The sequence below is a fragment of the Crotalus tigris genome, unplaced genomic scaffold (genome assembly GCF_016545835.1).
Source record: "Crotalus tigris isolate CLP2741 ecotype Arizona unplaced genomic scaffold, ASM1654583v1 scf7180000017833.3397121, whole genome shotgun sequence".
Taxonomy (NCBI): Eukaryota; Metazoa; Chordata; class Lepidosauria; order Squamata; family Viperidae; genus Crotalus; species Crotalus tigris.
The window spans coordinates 547,327-571,420 of NW_024096661.1; the positions used below are offsets into that span (position 1 = coordinate 547,327).

The 24,094-nt window shown below is 38.0% G+C and overlaps 1 long non-coding RNA gene and 1 other non-coding gene across 3 annotated transcripts; both read right to left on the reverse strand.

Annotated features, from left to right (window-relative positions):
• Positions 1-1,961: 1,961 nt before the first annotated feature.
• Positions 1,962-6,036, reverse strand: LOC120307868. Of its 2 annotated transcripts, none has more exons than XR_005556678.1 (6): positions 5,965-6,036; positions 4,873-4,928; positions 3,195-3,227; positions 2,917-2,985; positions 2,571-2,620; positions 1,962-2,168 (listed from the first exon to the last, which is right to left on the reverse strand). It is a non-coding gene; the product is annotated as an uncharacterized LOC120307868 (long non-coding RNA). The 2 variants fall into 2 exon arrangements; XR_005556679.1 differs by lacking the exon at positions 5,965-6,036 and adding an exon at positions 5,140-5,900.
• LOC120307901 lies at positions 3,075-3,146 on the reverse strand. Its single transcript, XR_005556693.1, has one exon. It is a non-coding gene; the product is annotated as a small nucleolar RNA SNORD50 (small nucleolar RNA).
• Positions 6,037-24,094: the final 18,058 nt, after the last annotated feature.

Sequence of the window (24,094 nt, forward strand, 5' to 3'; positions counted from 1 at the left end):
AAATTTATAGTTTAAAGACTAGAGGCCAAATATTAAGAAACATTAGGAAAGGGAAAATTGGGGGAAAACCCCACATTTGTGCATATTAGAAGCAAAGATTTTGTACACCGCTATCCATTAGAGAGGAGCTAACAACATTAATAATACCAACTGGATCTTATTCTAAAACCTGCCATAATATTTAAGTACAGAAAGATGATCTTTTGGGTACAAAGCTGCAGACTTCTTTAGGATGCCTAACTTTTTTTCTGGCCAGTTGATCAAAATAAATGTAGTTTGGCCTTTCCAGGCAAGATTACTGAGTTCTTTCTGGTAATGGAAAACAAGCATATAACAACTAGAGAAAAATGTATTTATTCCTTTCTCCTTGCAATCCTGCTGAAAATTGCTGGTGTCTTGTTCCAGTCTTCCAGCAATTACCTCCAATATTATAAAGCTGAAGTGGATGTTCATGTGAGGGTCAAGCAGACATTTTAATTGATCCCACTTACACCTTTAGAAATTCAGAAAAAAAGTATTAATGGTTTTACCAGATTTGTGAAAATTACAAGTTATTGAAAGATGCAAATGTTCTGACATTTCTGAAACCAAAAAAGCCCAGATTGTATTTTTCAATGCTACCCGTAACTGAACCAGCAAACCAATAAAATGTCAAGTGAACCTGTAGGCTGTCTTAAGGCTAGAGCAGATTTCTCCAACACTGCAGGTAAGGGAATGTATGCATGTGTCATCCAGGGACAGTTGCTTAGGCATTAGTTATACATCAGAGCATTTTAAATTATTAGTTATACATCCGATAATTCTGGCTAGGCAGCCCAAACAGCAAAGCACAAAAGTTGGATTAACTAGTCAGCATGCATCTCCACACAAGAGATGGGATTCAGGTACTTGCTTTGGAGTCTGGAGCTTATGCAACCTCCACTTACCCACAAACCCTTGTGTAGGTATGTGGTGATGGCTGTGGGCAACTCTAAATCAGGCTTATTAAGGACCAACTTACGCAGAATGATTTTTTTCCAGTATTGTCTGCACAAAGTGAACCTAAGATATATGTAATGTGCCAATTCTGTGTGACACTTTCCCTTAAAAGGAAATTATGGCACCTATGAAGTATTTCACAGGGTCAAATTGTCTGCCTCCACTTTTAAATGAAACTCACTCTTTACAGGACAGTCATCTGCAGATCCTAAAAGTACTGTTTCTCTTGATTCAGTCTTTATAGATACAGTATCTTCCTATCTACCTAATAAAACTAATTCCATAAAGCTTTAAGATCAGATTGCTACTTCCAGAGGCACTTGCTGTATCCAGCAAAGGAGACAATCTTGTTCAGAGGTTGTTTTTTTTTTTTTTTAGTTGCAATGGTTGTGTTGCTTTTAGACTGGGGAAATATGATTTTGGACTTAGATTTTAAATGCTACAATTTATATTTGGAATTGTATATAAACTTGAGTGTAGAACCTGCTGCCAAACTTTTCTTTTTAACACATTAGCCCAGAAGACTCACTACTATGCTACACAATATAGCTGCATGTTGGTCGGGTGACTGAAAACTTGTAACTTTTCAGCTACATTTATTGTTAAAATGGCTACCAATTGCATATTTTTCATTGTTTGGACAAGTGTAGTTAAATTGTACAGATTACTGACTGGGGCTTAAAACCTGATGACGCTTTTAAGTTTTCTCCCCTAAGAAATCTCAAGATTTCTGTAGGACTTCCAGATACTGCCATTCTCTACGTTTAAATACACAAAACTCCTTGAAAGGCATAAAGAAGTCCTAGCAAAGGGAATGTTTGAAATATTTAAAATTCCTTTCATAAGTCAATCTGTTAAGAGAATTTTATATATGAGCATTACCATAATACTCCTACCCTCTGGCTTCAAATATTACTGAAATTATTCTCTAAAATGTTTCCATTTATCCATCCTACCACAAAGTTTCATCAATAATAGTCCAATCTGGTGCATTAAATCTTTTATTTTTACAACTTATTGCATACGATCACAATTACATTCTCTTTAAAAAAAGAACATTCGGGTGTTACATTTAATCTTTACATTTTTAATGAACTGATTTTCTTCAAATCTTCAAAGACGAGAGGCTCATGCATGATGTAACTTCGGCGAAGCCAACTTCAGATTACGTTCCCCTTTGACTTCAAACACTGTTAATAAAAATGCAGGAGACAGTATAACTAATTTACATCTTGTGACATGCCTGTGCTCAAAAATCCTGAATAAACAAAAATTGCACTATTCAGAATTATCTCATTGTCGTATTTTGGCTAAAACATTCATTTAAGAAAAAAATATATATCTACAACTTCTGGTCTCGTGTTGGACATTTGCATATATGGGCATTAACATTTGCAGAACTATAAAATTCTCCGCAAAAGTTAACACAAGTACAGTAGTTATTCAATTGACATACAAGCAGTTGCTTGTAATACTGTTTTCAAGCAATGTTTCTGCTTGTTTAATAGTCTGGATATTTTAATGTTTATTCATCGGAGTCCTCTTATCAGTCCCGAATCCAGCTGATTAGTTTGTATTGTACATCATCTTACCTTTTCTCAAACATAATGGCTGTCTTTAGTCTAGGAGTGCTCCTGTATCACTGTTGAAAAGCAATGATGGAATACTTTATTATAACGAGCAAGGCAATATGTAAAAAAAAACTTGGGGTTTTTCCCCATAAAAGGAACATCTCCCATTCTTTTAGTTCAACTGGGGTCAGTAGGAAAAGGCCTGCCTAACAAAACATGCCTACAATATGATAAAGTACAGCTCCAATGAGAACTGGGTTTTAAAAAAACGAATCTTAAATTTGCACAGGGCTGCAAAGATTTCACTTCCACCTAAATTAAGCCCAGTAGTAAATCAGAACATAGTAATCTAAAATATTCCACTCACTTGATGCATGTTAGGAATCAGAAACTGAAGACCCAATGCCAAATGCGTCCCAGCTGTTCTAAATTTCATCTAGAAGTCAAAATAGCATCTGTGTTAAGAGAATATTCTAGCAGCAATGTTTCTGCATAACAAACTCTAGTTGTATTAATGGCAGCATAACCTCAGAAGCCGGATCCAAATTGGCATTTTTTCATCAAGAAGTCAGGTTCGGGATAGGCTCATCACTGGTCGGGCCATTCCATACTATTTATTTCAGTAAAAACAGTTCATACACATACCTTCATCTTAATAGTATAGTAGCGTTATCACGTCTGAAAAGAGAAAAAGCAAGCGTAAATTCTTATTCCATATTTTGCATTTCTAGTAAAGGACAAGTTGTTATAAAGAAGCATTCAAACAAGCATCAGTTAAAAGTTATTAATTATACAGAATTTTAGTACAAATGCAGCACTACAATGCCAAGAAGGAACAAATATTGAACAGCAAATTATGGCTTCCAAAGCCAGCCATCAGCAGAAATAATTTTCTATCTTTGTAATCCTTAAATCAACTACAGAAGGCTGAGAAACCCTCAAAACAGATTTGAGAAATTCCATTCCACAAGAGAAATATGTAATTATCAGTGTAGGCCTAAATGATTCCAACAAGAATGCCATTTCATCAACAGGAATTTTCCTTTCTTACAAGGTGAAGAATAATATAGATTTGAATCATTTCTATCACTAGTTTCTCCAACAGCTAATGTTACGACTGAAAAGGAGGCCTTATTATACTCTTAGTAGAGGCAATTTGGTTAAGGTACTGCCTAGAAACAGCTGAGTGTGATGTATAAGACTCCTTCAGGCATTAAAAACCAGCTGGGTGACTTTGGACCTCACATTCTCAGCCCAACATACTTCATAGTGTTGTTGTGGTAGAAAATACTAGGCAGGAGTATTAAATATATTTGGCACCTTGAGTTGAGCCATTTTTTAAAAAGGATAAAAATATAATTTCAATACAACAGATTTTCCAAATTTCACACAGTGAGGATAATTTTAGGGGCAAAAGTATTTCAGTGGAATTATTATCCCCATAAGACAGAGTTCCTCAACCCCCAGTCCATGGACCAGTACCAGTCCACACAAACAAGCAAAGCCCCATCTGCAGAATGTAGGCAGCACACAAAACCACACCCCTTTGGTCTGTGAAAAAACCTCTCTCCATGTAACTGGTCCCTGGTGCCCAAAAGGCTGGGGACCTCTGCTATAAGATATTGAATCCAAATTATTCTAATTTTACACATCCACCAACATAAAATGACCCTTCTAGTTGACATCTCCAACGTAAATTCAATGTACCTTTATATATTTGACAATGAAATAGTTCTTGATGGTTTGTGAACCCTATCACAAGAGACAACTCTCCAAATACTTAAAGCAAAGATAATTTTTGAATGCCTTGATCTGAACAAATATACATGCTGAAACAGAGCTAGCCAATTATGGAGCATTATGCTCCTTCGCATTTTGCAATCATTTTCTATGAGACAAATCCCTTTTAAATTCTCTTATTTAACCTACACAGCTATAATGCATTTGTTTTGTCTCTGTTAACATGTGTTTCAGTATTATATACAGGCAACTAATAGTTTTTAGAAATATATAGTCAGAAAAGAGAACCAGCAACTTGATTCTCTTTCAAGATTTAAACTAGATTTCTCACAAAAGTATGCAAGAAAGAATAGTCCCAACAGTTTTATAATTATAAGGTACTGGTAAAAAAATTCTTTAAAAGTACTACACCTAATCTTAGATATTATTAACAGCCTCCATCACCCACTGTATTTTATATTAATACAGCAATATTATAAAGGATTGATTCTAATCCCATGTATGTGTGTTCCTTCTTCATAAAACAAATATACTTGCCTACAATCAAATACAGTGTAATACTTAAAACTATAGTGAAACATACCACAGAGCTCATTATGTGTAACAGCAACACCATCACAGCTTTTAGGCTCATATTTCCTGGAACATAAAAAACAGATGGTTTTTAAAATCAAATGACAAATACCCATGTATAGTAATCAAGCTACTTTTTAAAGTAAATCCTAAAGCCTGAAGGGCAGCAATGGCTTCCTTTTCATGTTATTCACTTGCATTGTAAGTCTGCATATATTAAAACATTCTAACTATGCAGCACAAAATCACTAATACAAACGGCAATCTGTTAACTCACCACGTGGCCTTAAGCAAGCCATGCTTTCAGATCTTCCTCCAACCCTGGTACACCAACAAAAATGTGCAGGGTAGTCATTTTTAAAGTATTATAAACTTAGTTATTAACAAATTAATTATAGTACTTAACCAGATTCTTTCCTCTCTAGCCTCTAATTTGAGTTGCAGCCGAACATTGAAAACAAGTCCTTCTAATTTAAATCATGTATTTTATCATAAAATCATGCCCATTAATCAGCGCTATGCCACACTCCCATCAAGCTCAAGATTGCAATTTAAAAGCATCTCTTCCCCCTGAAGCAATATGCATTTTTCCAAAGGCTGCATGGGCATTCTGTCTCCTAACAGGTTCGAATTACAAGTTTAATCCGGTGGCTCCTTTTAACACTCAAGCCGCAAGAAGCTATGAATCGCGAGGGCCTGGACTGGTCTTCTCTCAATAATTGCGCTCTCATCCACCACTGCGGATGGGAAAGTCTCGGCGCGGAAGGGAAAGTCTCGTCTAGGGGCCCTTTTCAGTTAAGAAGTTATACCTGTAAGGAAAGCCCCCTATTTTCTCTAATCCTTTCTTTTAAAAGCTAGATCCACTGCACTTTATTCAAAGCTCGACCCTCTTTCTGTCTCAGCGCCCTCAAAAACGGAGCTAGAAGGCGCCGGACCAGAAGGGTGCCTAAAAAGGCCTCATGCAAGCTGCCTTCGTTATAGCTGTCGCAAACCACCCCATAGAGGGGACAACCGAGAGAGGGCGGGGGGGGAAGGGAAGGCGAACTACGCACAAAATGGCGGCGCCCGTTTCTCTCCTTCCTCCCACCCACCAAAAACTTACCACGCTCCGAACGTACAAGCAAAAAGACGCGCGAGCCCTCTCTCCAAGCTTTATATAAGTCTCCGGGCGCGAAAGCGAGACTGGTCACGCCCCTCCATTTTCATTGGATACAGGAAAGGAGAGGGGAGGCAAGGGTTAATCCCCCCCTCCGGAAACGTAAGAGATACGAGTGCAATTTCAAATCTGCTCCCTCGTGTTGTTTTGTCTTTTACCCTGACGGCCTTTTTTTGTCTTTAATTATTCTCTTTGTGGAACTTTCTTCCATTGTTTCTCCACATTCACTAAATAAGACCGGGAAAAGAACTGAACTGGGATTTTCCCATTGCCATCGTTAGAAAAAAAAATGAGCTCTGCCGCACGGAAGAAGGGATTAGTTGTAAAAATGTGAAATCCAAATTATTTGCCATGTTGAAAATAATACAATATTAATATTAGATAAAACCTGAGAAGCGGTTTGCAGCAACTATTGTTAATGCGGTAAACACCAATAAATTATATATGTACAGTTTTTGTATTTTGCATATATTTTCTTCGTATCGCCCATATAAATGCAGCGGAGGGGAGTGAAGCGGCAGCGCACAGGCCTTGCAGGGGAGTCAGCTGGATCTACAGCGCTGCAGGGAGTCTGCTGAGGCCCCAGGCTCGACTAGCGTGGCTCCAGCTGATCGGCGCTGCGTACAAAGCCCAGTTGGGCAGCGGGTGGCCGCATGGGGATGGGGGGCATGGGTTAGACTGGGGCAGCTACAGAGGCCGGAGCAATGCCAGACCCGAGAGGACGCCACGCCCGGAAGAGAAAAGAGGAGGGGGGAGGAAGAGAAGGAGAAGATATGAAAGGAGGAGATTTTGGCGGGAAAGGACGAGGAGAGCGAGGGATAGAGAAGGCTTCTATGAGGCAAGCCTGAGGGAGATAGAGAAGAAGATAGAATAGGTGAGGCTTCTGTGGGCAAGCCCGAGAGACATAAAGAGGGAGGGTGATAGGGAGGCTTCTGTAGGGCAAGCCTGAGGGACATAGAGAAGAAAATAGGTGAGGTGAGGTTTCTCTGGGCAAGCCTGAGGGAGATAGAGAAGGCGATGAGGATAGGTGAGGCTTCTATGGGGCAAGCCTGAAGGAGATAGAGAAGATAGGGATAGGGGAGGCTTCTATGAGGCAAGCCTGAGGGACATAAAGAGGGAAGGTGATAGGGACGCTTCTGTGGGGCAAGCTCAAGGGACATACAGAAGAAAATAGGTGAGATGAGGTTTCTCTGGGGCAAGCCTGAGGGATATAGAGAAGGTGATAGGATAGGTGAGGCTTCTGTGGGGCAAGCCTGAGGGACATAAAGAGGGAGGGTGATAGGGAGGCTTCTGTGGGGCAAGCCTGAGGGACATAGAGAAGAAAATAAGTGAGGTGAGGTTTCTCTGGAGGAAGCCTGAGGGAGACAGAGAAGGCGATAGGGATAGGTGAGGCTTCTATGGGGCAAGCCTGAAGGAGATAGAGAGAAAGAAGGTGATAGGGATAGGTGAGGCTTCTGTGGGGCAAGCCTGAGAGAAATAGATAAGATAGGATAGATGAGGTTTCTCTGGGGCATCAAATTTTGACCACCATGTTTTAGGAAGACTATTGACAAAGTAAAGCATGTCCAGTGAAGAACAGCTAAGAATAGGGACTAGAAGAAAAAGAGGTGTTACTATTATTATTATTATTATTATTATTATTATTATTATTATTATTATTATTATTATTATTATATGTTTAATCTGAAGAAGAGTAGTTAAGGAAACTGATTTCTTCACAGAGTTGGGAATTTGAGTAGATTACTTCCAAATTCTATTCCAACCCATTCACGATTTGCATACCTATGATCTGTTGTGGGATGAATTTGGACTATAGTACAGTGATATCTCGGTATTCGACTGCTTCAAAATTTGTCAAATTTGGTACTTGATGCATTTTGATGTGAAAATGTTGTCCCGGTACTTGTTTGGCACCCAACGGTTGTGATAGGAAAAGGGGGATGGCCATGGAGAAAGCACAGGAAGTCGGCCATGCTGGGAAGGTTGTGGACATAGAAAAAAAGGCAGACAGTCCTTCCCATCTGAAAAAAGTCACCTGGTAAGTCACGTGTTTGTTTGGCACTCATTGGTTTTAGTACACATTGTGCCTCCTGGAACCAATTAACGACAAGTACTGAGATACCACTGTACATGGGCTAGAGATGAAATGAAAGCAACATCATGAAGTGAGGAAAAGAAATGGCTGTGATCAAAAATAATTTCCCATGGTTAAATGCAAGTAGAGAGATGATTTAACTATAATTTTGAACCAACTTGTAACCTTTAAAATACAGTAGGTCTAGTCATTAAAAATACATAAACATCCCAAATGTCACGTATTTTAAAATAGGTTAATATTTAAAGTATTTTAGAAGAAACAAATATATGATTTTAAACTTATTTGCCTTGCCATGTTACCCAGATGTCTTCTTGCATTGTTAGTTACAGTCTATCCACATGTTTAGGTTTAGGTTGTTAGGAAAATAAGCACAGATGTGCTTATAATATCAAGTGAGATATAATATTTATCTCTACTTGTTCCTTCACTTACTGGACAAATAAACCAAACTAAAGGCTCTGACTGTTCTTAAACCTAGCTGTAAAAGGAATGATATAGTAGTTAGGTCTTGTCAAAGCCTCTTTGTCCAAAGTGTTTTGTGTAAACAAACTTGAGACAGCTGGGCACAATTCTACATTGTGAAGGGTCAATGTGATAAAGCAATAGTTATATAGTGAATTGAAACCATAATTTTAGCACTTTTACTGCCAATTCTATTAACTGGAAAATTATGCATTGGGAGGTTTTGGACTGAGGAGAAATTATGAGTGTGCATAGCAGTCAAAGATAATTTGAAATCAATTATTGCACATTTAAGTAAGACAGATGCAGAAAAGTCTCAGAGAAAGAGAGAGATCTTACCCTTCTATCAAATTTCTTAATATTTCAACATAAGTGCAACTCTGAAATAGGATATAATGAAATATAAAATGGATAATTTATATGTTTTTGGATGGTACTTTAAAAATTTAAATCCAAGCAACCACAAATTATTCCTTAGTCTACTTAACACTTCCATTTTATGAGGCCAGGCAGATAGAACTGGGCACTGATATTTTCTTTTGAGCAAAAGGACATTGATTTATTGAAATTTAGCAATAGCAATGTTAGTATACGTTTCAAGGACAACTGCTAATAAGACTACTTTCCTAGAAGTAAGAAAAAGTGCTGCTCTGCCTCAAAACTACCCTGTCTTTTCCATTAGACTACAGAGTACTGGTGGGTTCTTTTCATATCCCTTATACTTTTGGCAATCACTTAAGTGGGACAATGGGGGTTGCTTCATATGTACACATGACTGCCTGTCCCCTCTTTTCTTATTTTAATGAGACTGGCAGCTCAGTGGTCAGGCTTGAGATCTCCTTGAAGTCAGCAGAGCCCTGATATATTGTGTGGCCTGGGGGGAAATGGCAAAATATTATTTAACTCATGCAGGAAGAAAAACCCTGAATTTACTTTGGAACATAGAGTGACGATTGTCAGATCTTCTATTGCTATACTGCAATGTTAGATTCTTGTCTGTAATAAATATCAAAGGTCAAGTTGTATTTAAGAGTCTAAGATAATTCAGAATAAAGAGTTGATTATCTAAACCAGTGGTCCCCAAACTTTTTGGCACCAGGGACTGGTTTCATGAAAGACAAATTTCCCATGGACTGGGGGAAGGGGGAGGAGTGTGCAATCTAGAGCCCTCACATATGCTGTTTACAGTAGGGTTCACACACCTCAGTCTCCATTCTTGCATGTGATAACCCCCTGAGAGATGCAAAGGTAAAATGACAGTATGTTGGCATCCTTCCAGCTTTTAACATATTGGAATCATGTATCTATCATGTTCTGTCACACATACCTGGAGTGGAATAGATAACTTCTAAACCTCACATATGAACAGGCTGCTAAACCTCAAGTTGGATGGAGAGAATAATAGCTGTCCTGAACTTGAAAGCTGGAAATGAGGCTTTCCCCAATCAGGAAATTGATCAGCCACAAAATCTGCAGAACAGCAGCAATTCAAAGGAAAACTTCAGCTTTACTGTGGTTTCAAATAAACTAGAGGAAAGCCAGAAATAAAGTAATTCAATTTCCAAAAAGACTTAGTATTGAGAAACTAAATACATCCAAAGTCAATTCCAAAATGGTGTAAAGCAGTGGTGGCGAACCTTTTAGAGACCGAGTGCCCAAACTGCAACCCAAAACCCACTTATGTATCGTCGGGTGCCGGGTGGGCGTGGCCATTGGGTGGGCGTGGCTGCGATGGTAACGGCAGACTGGGTGGGACTAAAAAGTTCAATCAATCAATTCCAACTTTGCGAGATTTTTTTTTTCCTGCGAGAAGTTGAAATTGATTGAGTGAACCTTTTTTTTTTTTGCACACGGCGGTGGAGGCCTAAAGCGAAAAGGTTTTATAAAATCCAACTGAAGCCTAGGATTGGGGCGAGGGTGCATGTGCCCACAGAGAGAGCTCTGTGTGCCACCTGTGGCACGCGTGCCATAGGTTCACCACCACGGGTGTAAAGCATTTCATGCAGAAGGGCTGCTCATAAATTACCTTCTATCTTATGATCTGCATTTGGCTTACCTCTGAGTAACCTCAGAATTAACGCTTCTCCCTCCCAGTAGCAAGCATAATGTAGCTTTCCACAACTGATTATCCTCTAGATGTATGTATTACAATTTCTCTAGTTCTGTGTACACGTGTCTCACTGGCTGAGAATTCTGGAATTTTTAGTGGAAAAATAGCTGAGGGGGCATTCTTGGGAAAACTCCTCTAGTGCAGCATACGGTGACGTAATTCAACATAAACATCTGATTGCAAATTTTCATTCACAGAATTTGCATTATTTTACTCTTTAAAACGTATTCTGACCATTTAGTTTAACATCTGGAAAAACTGTTTGAAAGAGATATTAATATATTTTAGTAGTTGCTCTGAATGGTCACTGAAAAACATATAATAATGAATGGAATTTGTCCAAATGAGCATGTTTAGAATTGGAGTATCTTATTTCATAATAGAGGTTTAGTACAGGTGTGGCTTTAGTTTGATATTAGCATACATTTTCATTTTACGACCAGTAGGGGGCAATTAAACACAAGGTATTTATTGTATTTAATACAATAAAACTGCTAATTAATTCACTCTATTTCTGTTTGAAAAAGAGGCTTTAATCTATCATTTTTTTTCAGAATACAAGTTAATCTCTACTACTGTACCTGATACATGGTACCCTCTAGCTAAAAGTTACATCTGTTAGAATTTGGTACAAGATCAACAAATTTCAAAAACCAATTAATCCCCTATAGTCATTCACAAAAATGCCTAAATATGAACTGTAAATTTACAGAATTAATGGAGTAGGGGTAACACATTTTCATCGAACCTAAAAGTCGTCTCATAAACTGTTTCAACTTCTTCCCTCAAGACGACGCTATAGGGCATTACACGCCAAAATAATCAGACGCAAAGACAGTTTTTCCCCCCATGCTATCATTCTGCTAACCAACTAATTCCCACAATACTGCCTTATGCCCTGGTATGTCAAACCACCTAGTAGGCTGTATTACTATTACTATTATCCTTCTCATCTTTCCTATTACCTGTTTCCTTAGCTTATGACTATAACTATAATCATAATATCATATTTATGCTGATTGCTTTTATTTAGTATCATATTATGATTTATGTTGATTATTTAGTATTCTATGACTATCACTGAGTGTTGTATCTTATTATTTATGATGATTGTTTTTTATTATGATCATGATTTATCACTTGTTGCTTGAATGTACACTGAGAGCTTATGCACCAGAGACAAATTCCTTGTGTGTCCAATCACATTTGGCCAATAAAGAATTCTATTCTATTCTATGGAATGTGGCAACAGGTCTTCACTTTTCATTATGCTTCTTTGGATGAAGATCTGCCCATTTTTGTAGGATATTGGAGTAAATAACCCTGGGCATTTGTTGAGTTCAAAGCACAGAAGAGTTTATTATTGCTACCTCTAACACAAGAATCTAGTCAACTAACGGTCAGCACTAAACTGGCACTAGATAAGGGTCAGTGGAATTCATGTGGGGTTGGACTTAGGTGTTTTGTGACAACACGGTGACTCTAAACTGATGACATGTTTAACCTCACCTTCCAGCTAAGCCTCCTCTTCTACATTATATGGAAAACTGTGATGAAAAGGTACAAAAGAAGAAAATCAGCAGGAAGAAAGTAAGAAAATAACAAATCTGTGGTACTAATCAGAAAAGAATTGTTTTGTAATTTTCTCCATTAAATTTCCCCATCCTTCATCCAACAATCACATAACACTGAATGTCCACTAAACAGACTGCCAATATGGGAGCATTTCATTCCACTACCATCACCACCTTCTGGAAAATGATGTTTTCCCAAACTAGAAGTATCCTCTTTTATGTGTTAGTTTAGCTACATGACAATTTATACTTGGCTATATGAGTGCTAATAAAAAATCCTAAAATGGCAAGGCAAAACCACAAATCCTTATTCTTTCCATTTCTTTCAATAATTTCAGTTTTGGATGACTGGTCCAGTGAAGTAGGATGAACAAGTATGAAAACAGACAACCTCAAAGTATAACTTACTGGAGGAAAGGAGAAATGTATATAATTGAAAAGAGATGTCTAGTCCCACAATATTAGTGAGTATTGGTCATGGCAATCATGCTGGTAGGCACACAAGCTTTAACAATCCATGTCTGAACCCCTGAGCTTGGGTATCTCTCAACAGTGAAATGATATGTGTCGGAATGCAAACAACAACTTGCAAATGAAATTGAACAAAACTATTTTTATTCAGAGAAAGCACTCAGATGGGCCCCTCTAAAGCCAGACTGAGACATGGTGAGACCATACATATGGGAACTTGTATAGGTTCTGTTGGGCTAACAGAATAATAAGATTGTGTAATCACTGGATTTGACAAAAGTGCTACCAAAATTCATAACAAATCTATAATGGGGTGGAGAAGACTCATCTTTGAATCAAGTATGTGAATGCATGCAGAAACAATATCTTAATAAGGGCCATGTGTATCATATAGAAAGGCTTAATTTATGGAGACTTTCATTAATGTGCTGAGATCTATAGAGTCTCAACTCCTTTTAAGTAATTTATTTCAACATTTCCAACATTTGGTTGGGTTGGAAAGAACAAAAGAACACATCCAGCTCTTAAGAAAGGAAATGGCAACCAAAATCTGCAGGTTGCCTTAAATCTACATCTATGCACACACACACACACACACACACACACACACAACCCTCACAATGAGAAGTGTAAGCAAGGGTACTTGATACACAAGATTGTACACCTTTTTGTAGGTGGAGACCATCTGTTAAGCTGTACATTGCAGGCTGTACCTCTAAACATAGGCAAGGCCAGGAAAATTAAACAGTTGTGATTAAATAAGTTAGTGTGAAGCTTCTGTGTGCAACTTTTATTTTTCCTCTTTTGTCACATTAAAAATTACAGTTGGCTGATAACTTCAGGAGATGCTCTAAAGCAGGGGTGTCAAACATTGCCAGCAATGGGATGGGCGCGGTTTTGCTATAATGCATCCGGCCCGTGGGCCACCAGTTTGACACCCCTGCTCTAAAGCATCTGTTCGCACATTCTTACCATGGTATTTACAGGCACTTTATCTGCAGTATAACTGATTATTGTCCATTTAATTAATTAAACTATTTTTATAAGAGAAATGGCATTATAGAAATTAGTGCATTCCAATAAATTTGAGATAATTTGAATAAATTCAGTTTCCCTTTAGCCAGAAAGCAATGAAGCACAACCTTTTTACATTCTGCTGCAGTTTTTTTTATCTCACTGATTAGGGTAATGGGAATGGATTTGTATGAAATTATGCTGCCTTCAAATGAAGTGCTACCACTGCCGATTTCAATCTTAAGAGGAATATCTAAATTCTTTTCTAGATTTAGAATATTCTATATTTAAGTCACCAAGCATAAAATTATAGGCATGTTGAGAAAATGCTTTTATGAAGTATCTGATGTTGGTAATATAATTGAGATTTAATCATTCTGTAAGATTATTAATGAGAGTAGCTAGAGGCTGCAATTCTAAGAACACATTCACCCAAAAACAGTATTACACATTTTATACCCTATCGGACAGAAGTTTTCATGGGATGTACAAAAAAGTTAAAGATGATGGTTGGGAGTGTGTAAAGCTCAAACCCTTTGTATATGTGTCACAACACACATAAAAGAAGAGCCAGGTTTGTTTCATACGGTCACAGTCACCATCTTGAATTTTTCTGCACCCACCTGCAGATGTTCCTCAAACTGGAACTTCATCAGGGAATTTTAAAAGTTGATGAACAATTTTCATCTCTGAGAATATATAAACCCAATAATTCTTCCCCAAATTATAAAAATATGTTTGTGTGTGTGTGTGTGGGCGCACACACACCTGTGCATGTGTGTTTTTGAGGAGGGCCAGATCAAGACAGAACTCTACAGGGATTCCTGGAATGCTACTTTATCATTGTAGGGTATATTAGCAGAATCTTGAAAGCCCGTCTGAATTTATTCTTCCAGTCTCATCTGATTCTAAACAGAATGTAAGTGGGGTTATTTTGAGCTTCTTTCTCATACTTGCTTCAAACTCTGGATTGTGGAATCCTCCCTTAATGTCTTGCTCCTCTAGTCCCATCTTAATTGCTCTTTCATACCTTCCTCAAAAGCAACTCTGAATTTCTTTACAGCAGCAGTACCCAACCTTTCTGCCTTTGGGAACCGGCAGCTGGCAAGGGAGGGGATGGTTTTGTGCGCTCACCTGCCACTTACACAAATGGAGCTTGGTGCACACACCTCTGTTTGTGTAGCCCAGTTCCCAATGGGCTGTGGACCAATACCAGTCTATGGACTGGGAGTTGGGGACCCCTACTTTATAGCATGTCTGTAAGTTGTTTGATAAAATATACAAAATAAAAAGAGATAATAACCTTTAAATTTGACTAACCATATTATGACATTTTCTGATTTAAAAAAAAGGGAATAATCACCTACTGTGGAAAATCATAACTCTTCCAAATGGCAAATTCTCCAGAGGTTTCCAGATCTGCCTATATCTTCAATCTCCTCTTCTACAGTAAATCATGTAGCACATATAGGCTATGAAGATAGTCGTAGGTATCAATGAGAGTTGGAGCCTCTGATATATGTAGTTGTCAAGCAAAACCAATAGTCTGAAATGATTCTTTAGTTCAGAAGCCATTGTGCTTGTTAGTTAAGTTTAACATAGTAGCTGCTATTTTTCATTGGTATGTTTTCTGTTGAACAATTTCCATGAAATGTGAAACTGTCTTCCTAAAGCTAAATTATCCATTTCTTTATAGAAGACTCAGTTAATTATATAGCTTACAGCAAAATGATTTGACATCTTAACCTCCTGCTTTTTTCTTGTGGGCCTATATATACAGAACGAAATATTTTTTATACTTCATTAATATTTCTAATGCTTCCAGATGTGTAAACAATTGCTTAAAATTCAATAGATGTAAAAACTAAAATAAATAAATAAAACCTGCATTTTACAGTATCCCCCATCCAATAATAATATGATGAAATCTAGGATTACGACAGAAAGATTGTAATTCTCTTTACATTTCCTATCCAAGTTATTTCTTTCCCCCAAGACAATAGCATTTGCTTTAAGATGTGCTCTAAAATTTAGCTGTCATTCTCCATTTACCTTTAATTATAAAGATGGATGACATTGGGCCAAGATTTAATGAAATAACATCATTCCATTAAGCCCATCCACTCCTAATCTAATTTACACTAATAGTAGTGATGTATTTATTTATTTATGATTCAGTGCATCCCAACTCTAGACCAACTTGGGACAGCTTACTATTTTTTAAAAAAGAAATAAATACAATAAAGTAGATTTTAAAATACAATAAAGGAAACAAATGGCAAATCTGGACCATTAATATCAAAACACGTGAACATATGAGAGACACAAATTAACATGGAGTTCCGTCCACCAGTCCAAGGCCTGGGAGATCACCACTAGTCTTTAAGGCCTATCAGAACAGCATCAGGGTAGGAATCAGGACAGATCTTATTCCAGAGGGCAGATGCCACAGAGAAGCTGCACTTCCTGGATTCTGAAAGATGACACTGTTTAATCAAGGGGACCTGATGCCTGCCCATTCTGTTAGTTCTTACCAGCCAAGCAGACCTAGGGAGATACACAATCCTTCAGGTAACCAATCCACATGCCATGTGACACTTTAGAGGTCATAACCAGCACCTTGAATCACGTCCAAAAGTATTTCATTTTCTTAAGTCTATCCTAGTAACATCCACTTCTTTTGTAGAAATACATTAAGAGCAGTTACTCCCCTTGTTTTCCAGCCTGAAAAATAATTATATATGTGTAAGATGAAGTAGAGACTGTCACAGCAGCAAAGCATGGCTTGGCTCCTTAGTCATATCTTCTTTGATGAGGGAAGGTTTAAGATGGCTTATTTATTTTGTTTCGTGGGGTTTTATCTACAGTACGCATTAGGGCTTAATGGACCTATTTTCTGATCTTTAAATGACTATGTAATGACTGAGGGTTGAATTTTCTGTTGCAATCATCATTTTCCTTTTACTTCATGAGGGGTTTGGTAACTATAGAAGGGTATGCAACAGCCATTACAAAAATATCAGCTTAACACAGAGAAAAGACAGTAGCAGATGAGAGAGAAACGCAAAACTGCCCCACTTTGACTGACTTTAGCATAATACAATAGCCACAGTCTTAACTTTTTTGATTCACTCATCTCCACCCTCACTGAATGCCATTTTTTACACATATCAGAGGCTCTAATTCACAACCATGGCTACAGCTCTTAAGAAAACCGCTTTTCTGTAAAACTATAGTGTCATGGTATCATTGCAGCCTTCAATGGGAATTGATATGCAGGAAGAACAATATCTTGACCATCAGCTTTCCCTTCATACTAAGCTCAAATGCTTGGCAAGACAGACAAAAATGTGTATGGCGCCTGTTGAAATCATAGAGGAAAGAGCTTAGCAATTTTCCCATTTCTGCAGTAGGAGCAAAGTGATATTTGTTACTCAAGAACTACAGTAGCTCAGGGATTTGAATCCTGGTTCCTGCATGGAGAAAGCATGACTGGCTCATGTTGTCCTCTATCTTTGCTTAAGAGTCTGAAGTTATAAGAGCAAAGATCACATTACAAACTAACATAAGGGGACTGCAGAGTAGAAACACTCTAGTCTAGACAGTAATGTTACCTACTGGCTAATATTTCTTCCCCAAAATATTAGCCATTAGGTAACATCACGGATATGGAAAATAGCACGTTCCAAAAAGTAGAGTTTGGTTAAGAGACTAATATCCACACGTGCCAAAAAAAAATCTACTTACAAATGAACAAAAGCAGAGCAAGTTAGCAGATGCTTGTTGCTAAGGAAACTGTAGCAAAAGTATCCCCCCCCCCACCGGAATCAACAGAAACTCTGTGTAGGATCTGAAATGTGGATGAGTAAGTAAAGGAACTATGGCAAGCCAGGAGGAGAACCACAGATATACCCTTCAGACAGTTGTTTTTTGCTGAGTTTTGACTATTTAGATCCTTTTTCTTCTAGCCCTTTCCCCATGGCTGCCTTCTCTCTACCTGACACATCCAAATGTCTCAGATCACTCCTGAAGGAAGTCCCATTCTGTGTGCCACCGTGGCTGCACATTCTGAAGGTTGTAGTCTTGCGTGTCCAGATGGCACTAGATTCAGCAGACCTGCCTATGAAGTGAGCCATTGGAGATGGCAGAGAGGGACACTTTGGTAGCATTATGTCAGCCTTGTGAGGTAGTCCAAACAAGAAGCACATCCAGAACTACTAGCTTTACCTTTATTTTAAGGTTACATTATCAGAATCTTGCAAGTCTGGAAGTACATCTCCTTGTCTTTACAATCCAAGAAACTGGGAAGGGCTCCTTGTGAGATGTTTCCCACACCCCTGTTTCTTCTGCATGTTCATCTGCCTCTTATGTGACATTGCCTAGTCTAAGACTCTTCCTCCTGTTGGCCAAGGTTCTTTGACCAAGTGACAAAATTAGTGAATCAGAGGAATGCTGTGGACATAATTTACTTGGACTTCAGTAAGGCATTTGATAAAGTAGATCACAACCTACTACTCGACAAGATAGAAAAATGTGGGGTAGAAAGCACCACCACCAGATGGATCCATAGCTGGCTGACCAGCCGTACTCAGTGTGTGGTCCTCAATGGAACCGCATCTACATAGAGGGAAGTATGTAGTGGGGTGCCCCAGGGCTCTGTTCTGGTCCCAGTGCTCTTCAATATCTATATCAACGATTTGGACGAGGGGATAGATGGGGAACTCATCAAATTTGCAGACGACACCAAGCTGGCAGGAATAGCCAACACTCCAGAAGATAGGCTTAAGATACAGAAGGATCTGGACAGACTTGAACACTGGGCGCTATCTAACAAAATGAAATTCATTGGTGAAAAAAGCAAGGTTCTACATTTAGGCAAGAAAAACCAAATGCACAGGTGTAGTATAGGGGGTACCTTGCTCAATAGTAGTAACTGTGAGAGGGACCTCGGAGTCCTAGTGGACAATCACCTAAATATGAGCCAGCAGTGTGCTGCAGCTGCAAAAAGGCCAACACAATGCTAGGCTGCATTAACAGAGGGATAGAATGAAGATCACATGAAGTGTTAATACCACTTTATAATGCCTTGGTAAGGCTACCCTTGGAATACTGCATCCAGTTTTGGTCACCACGATGTAAAAAAGATGTTGAGACTCTAGAAAGAGTACAGAGAAGAGCAACAAAGATGACTAGGGGATTGGAGGCTAAAACATATGAGGAATGGTTGCTGGAATTGGGTATGTCTAGTTTAATGAAGAGAAGGACGAGGGGGGACATGATAGCAGTGTTCCAATATCTCAGGGGCTGCCACAAAGAAGAGGGAGTCAAGCTATTTTCCAAGGCAGCTGTAGGCAGGACAAGAAGCAACGGGTGGAAACTAAGCAAGGAGAGAAGCAACCTAGAACTAAGGAGAAACTTCCTGACAGTTAGAACAATTAACCAATGGAACAACCTGCCTCCAGAAGCGGTGAATGCTCCAACACTGGAGGTTTTTAAGAAGAGACTGGACAGCCATTTGTCCGAAATGGTATAGGGTTTCCTGCCTGAGCAGGGGGTTGGACTAGATGACCGCCAAGGTCCCTTCCAACTTTACTACTACTACTACTACTACTACTACTACTACTACTACTACTACTACTATTATTATTATTATTATTATTATTATTATTATTATTATTATTATTATTATGTCATTCCCATGTACCATTACACATTATCAGTGATGTCCATGTGGCAAGACATTGCCAGGAATGATCCTGACATGTTTCTAGGCCTGTCTGTCCTTTCTCCACAATTTTATTTGATTTAGGTTGGGTTCCACTTGGTCCCATTTCCCTTACCCAATTATTTCTAAGTTGGAAGACAGATATGATTTAACACTGTTCTGCTGCTGTAGTATCTGTAGTCCAAGAACATATAAAAACAACATTTATTGGACTTGTTTTTCTTTTTTTCCGTAATGTACTAAAATTCTAAATGAGGCAAGAGAAGGCATATCTAGTATGCTGAATAAAATCACAGAACTTATTGTGTCTCCTTGTTGCAGAATGCAACATTTGCAAAACAATGAGCAAGGTGTAAAACTTTGGGCGAAAGATTAATATCTCAATGCATTTTTTTAAGCTGGTGTCTGTTTCATTTGTCAAATTATTTAAATTAAGTGCAGGGAAATCCTTGCTTCATGAATATATATATATATATATATTTGCTACTTGGGCCTCCTCTGACCTGGTAAAAGAAAAATACTTCATAAGCAGAATACAAACTAATATCTTCAATTTTTCAACACCAAAACACTAATTGTATACATTTCTAACATTTGCTGAGAGGAGAGGATTCTAATAAAAAGTAATTTCTAGCTAGTTGTGAACATAATTTTTTAGTAATGAAAACAGAAAATATTGAAAAACATGTATGGTATCTTTAGCATAGACTTTAAATGTCTGATCAGTATAAATCTGCCTACATACATATATCAAGCACCTCGACATAATATTCTTCAAAATTATAGTATTGCATGAAGAGTTACTGAAATGCTGTTTTCATGGGAAGATTTCTTATACTAAGTTGAGTCAAGTGATTCATCTATTGTGGTACAGTCAGCAAGAACTGTAAGTAAATCTCTGGGTTTTAAATTCATCTGGAAATGCCAGAGATGTAGCCGGAACATGGGTTGTCAAATAATGCTACTGTGGATCCTACTGAATAAAGGTGAGCTAATATTAATCTTCCATTTAACAAAAGCCTGTCTTTTTCTAACCATTGTCTTGATATCGTCATCCACCCTTTGTGTGGATCCCTGCTGCTTGTGGCAACTTCCACTGCCCATTTTGCAATTTATTGATAACATAACGATAATAAACCAGCTGTAATGGTATCACTGGAGGATTGAAAATCTACTCTGCTTCTTTAACAAGGGCATAATTGTACATAGAACATCACTTGTATTTCAGCTGGGAGAATGAAATAGAACAGGATTGACAATTCAGGAAGCTGATGTTCCAATTCACATTATGTATCAGAGTCATATGGAATAACTCTATCCAAACTAATTCAACCTTTCTATTTTATCTTAAGATATCAATGATATAAAGGAAATTGCCGTAGGATGGCTTCATATTGTGAAGCAATTTTTCGGCAGCATGATTTTTCCTCCATATAGGAAGAGATTGTAACATTTTTATACATGATAGATTGCATTTTTAGACATGGTGGATAGCATGTCCTCTGGAGATGAAAGTGATTCTAGAGCAGTGGTTCTCAACCTTTTTAATGCCGTGACCCATAAGTCGAGGACTACTCAACTGGTCGTAAGTTGAGGACTACTCAACTGGTGCAGCACCGTTTGCAGAATGGGACTTTTGGCGGGCTCAGCAGGGCAGAGACAGCCTGGACAATTCCTATTGGCTTTTGAACGCCAATAGAATTAGACTCTATTCAAAAGCCAATAGAATAAAAGGGAGTAGCACAGCTAAGGAAAAGGGGGGAAATGGCAGACTGCATTGTTTGGTGACCCCCGTGAAATGGTCATTCGACCCCAAATGGGGTCCCGACCCACAGATTGAGAACCACTGTTCTAGAGTCTAGAAGTTCATCAGTTCTGGGCCACTTCATAATTTCATTAGTCCCTAATTTCCCATGGAGATTGTAAGTGTACTTAGGAACACTTCGGACTATGCTAAGACTAAGTACTTTTTTAAATAAAAAAACTAAGCATGAGAACTCCAACAAATAGAACATACGAGATTAAGAAATAATCTAGTCTTTCCCTTGGTATATTAATTTTTATACAGTTTGAAGTATAAAAAATTCCTCTTGAAAAAAATTCATGTGTGAGAGATTCTGCTCTAGAGAAGTGATACAGTCCAACTCTTGCATATTGTGTACAACTACAAGTACACAAATGAACACTGAACATTGCAGGGATGCAGGCAAATATTTGATACAATGGTGGAAAATCTTGAAATTCTTCAAATGGACTTTTAAAGTAATTTTCACTGAAAAAATACTGATTTTTCTGGTAAGGACTACACTTTAGTTTCTTAAGTACAGTGTATGCTGTTGATACAGCATAAATCATAAAAATGAAACATATCACGTTATGAGTGGCCTTGCCATCTAAATCTTATTGACAACAAAGGAGATGGAGGAAGCATATGCCAAGGAAAAGAAGCATAATAGGCAGAAAGCTTTCCAGAATAGATTAATCCATTTTTTTAAAGTCAATGCTGATAAATATATAGAAAAGAGAGAAAGGGAACCAGGACATGCTTCTGTAACTGAAAACTCATATTATTTTTCCTCTTTCATATTGTGTTCAGTCAGGTTTTGTCAGATTGATATATTATAGCTAACTGAATGCATATAGATATAATTTAGAATACAAAGGAAAAGTATTTCCAGCATTTTCAATTCTCCTTATAGCCCCATATCCCACACCATGTCAATTATTGGAAAAAGTATTAGAGAAGTTTCTATTATTAGAGAAATTTCTATTGACTAGAAATGCAGGACAATCCCCCCCCCCAAGTTTAATCAGTGTAGCAAATATATAGGACTTGTTGTCTGTGTTCTTCAATGCACAGATCTTCTTACATACATGTCTTGTCTCAGTAAAGCATCTTATCTGCCTGACATTCAGGGAAGAAATGGTGGACTGAAGACAGCTCCATGAAAAGTAAAGTGGACAACTGTGCAGAATGAGGAGCCTGTCAATAGACTAGCTCTTTGATAATTCCTCTGCAGACAAATAGAGGATTTTAAATTGCCCACAAATGCTCCAGACAGCTGCTTCTCACAAGGAGACAGCAAGACAGTGGTCTGCAGATTTAGAGCTCTGGAAGATGACCACCAAACAATAGTCGGTACCTTTGAAAGGACATTGAATTTGCATACTTCCTTTTCTAATCTCTTGAAAATTGCATATTAAAGGCTATTAGCTACCTTTAGATTGACATATTTTACAGTACCAGAAATAATGAAATGTAAGAATGGCATTGGAAGATGAGGAAAGAGATCTTGCTTAAGGAAAAATCAAATAAAAAGGGGAGGAGTCTGCAACTAAGTAATGGGCAAAGAAAGAAACTTAGAAATGACCTGTTATAACTAATCAGATGGTAAAAAGAGACAGTGAGAGATTTGTACTTTAACACTTGCAAGAGTTTGTTGATGAGGCCTTATAAAGTAGAATAGAATAGAATAGAATAGAATAGAATAGAATAGAATAGAATAGAATAGAATAGAACTGGAAGGGACCTTGGAGGTCTTCTAGTCCAGCCCCCTGCTCAAGCAGGAGAACCTCTACCATCTCAGACAAGTGACTATCTAGCCTCTTCTTAAAAACTCCAGCAATGGAGTGCCCACAATTTCTGGAGGCAAGCTGTTCCACTGGTTAATTGTCCTCCCTGTCAGGAACCTTAATTCCAGGTTGCTTCTCTCTTTGATCAGTTTCCAACTATTGTTTCTTATCCTGCCCTCTGGTGTTTTGGTGAATAATGTGACCCCCTCTTCTTGGTGGCAACCCCTCAAATACTGGGACACTGCTATCATGTCTCCCCCATTTCTTCTTTTTTTTAGACTACCCAAACCGAAGTCCCGTAGCCGTTCTTCGTATATTTTAGTCTCTTAGTATATTTGGGTCATCTTAGTCTCTTCGTATATTTGGGTCATCTTAGTTGCTCTTCTCTGAATTTTTTCCAAGCTCTCAACATCTTTTTTGTGACACAGTGACCAAAATTGGCTGCAGTATTCCAGGTGTGGTCTCAACTCATCTTATTGCTTCCTGCCTTATCAACTTGGGAGGCGGACTCTGGACGAGTTTCATTTAATCCTTTGTGAAAGGAGTTTCAATTACAGTTAAATTTATACATCATTCAAAAAAGATAATAAAAAACTAAGAAGGAAACATAAAGACCAAAACATAACCTCTTCAGCAACCAACACCCGGATAAGCAGAAATTAACACTATACAAACAGTCAAGCAGACAACAACATCCTAATCAAGGAACTATCAAACCACATCTCCACTAGCAATGGCGGGACAAGCTACTATATATAAATGGAGCAAAGTCCACACTTACTAGTATTGATGATGTTATCTAATCTGATAATAAAATGTTTGCAAGTAAACAACCAAGCTCAGAGAACATCAAGGGCCCCACAGAATACTTAAATTATTCCTGTTACTCCACAAAAAAGGATCTCTTAGAAGTATTCAAGTAGCCAGAAGGAAAGTGGCTCTTTAAAAAAAAAAAAAAAACCAAATGGGGCTCTACCAATTTGTTAATCCTCTGGGATGTATTTAAGGCATTTTTAATGGATTTGCTGTTGCTATCACTGAAAAAGTGT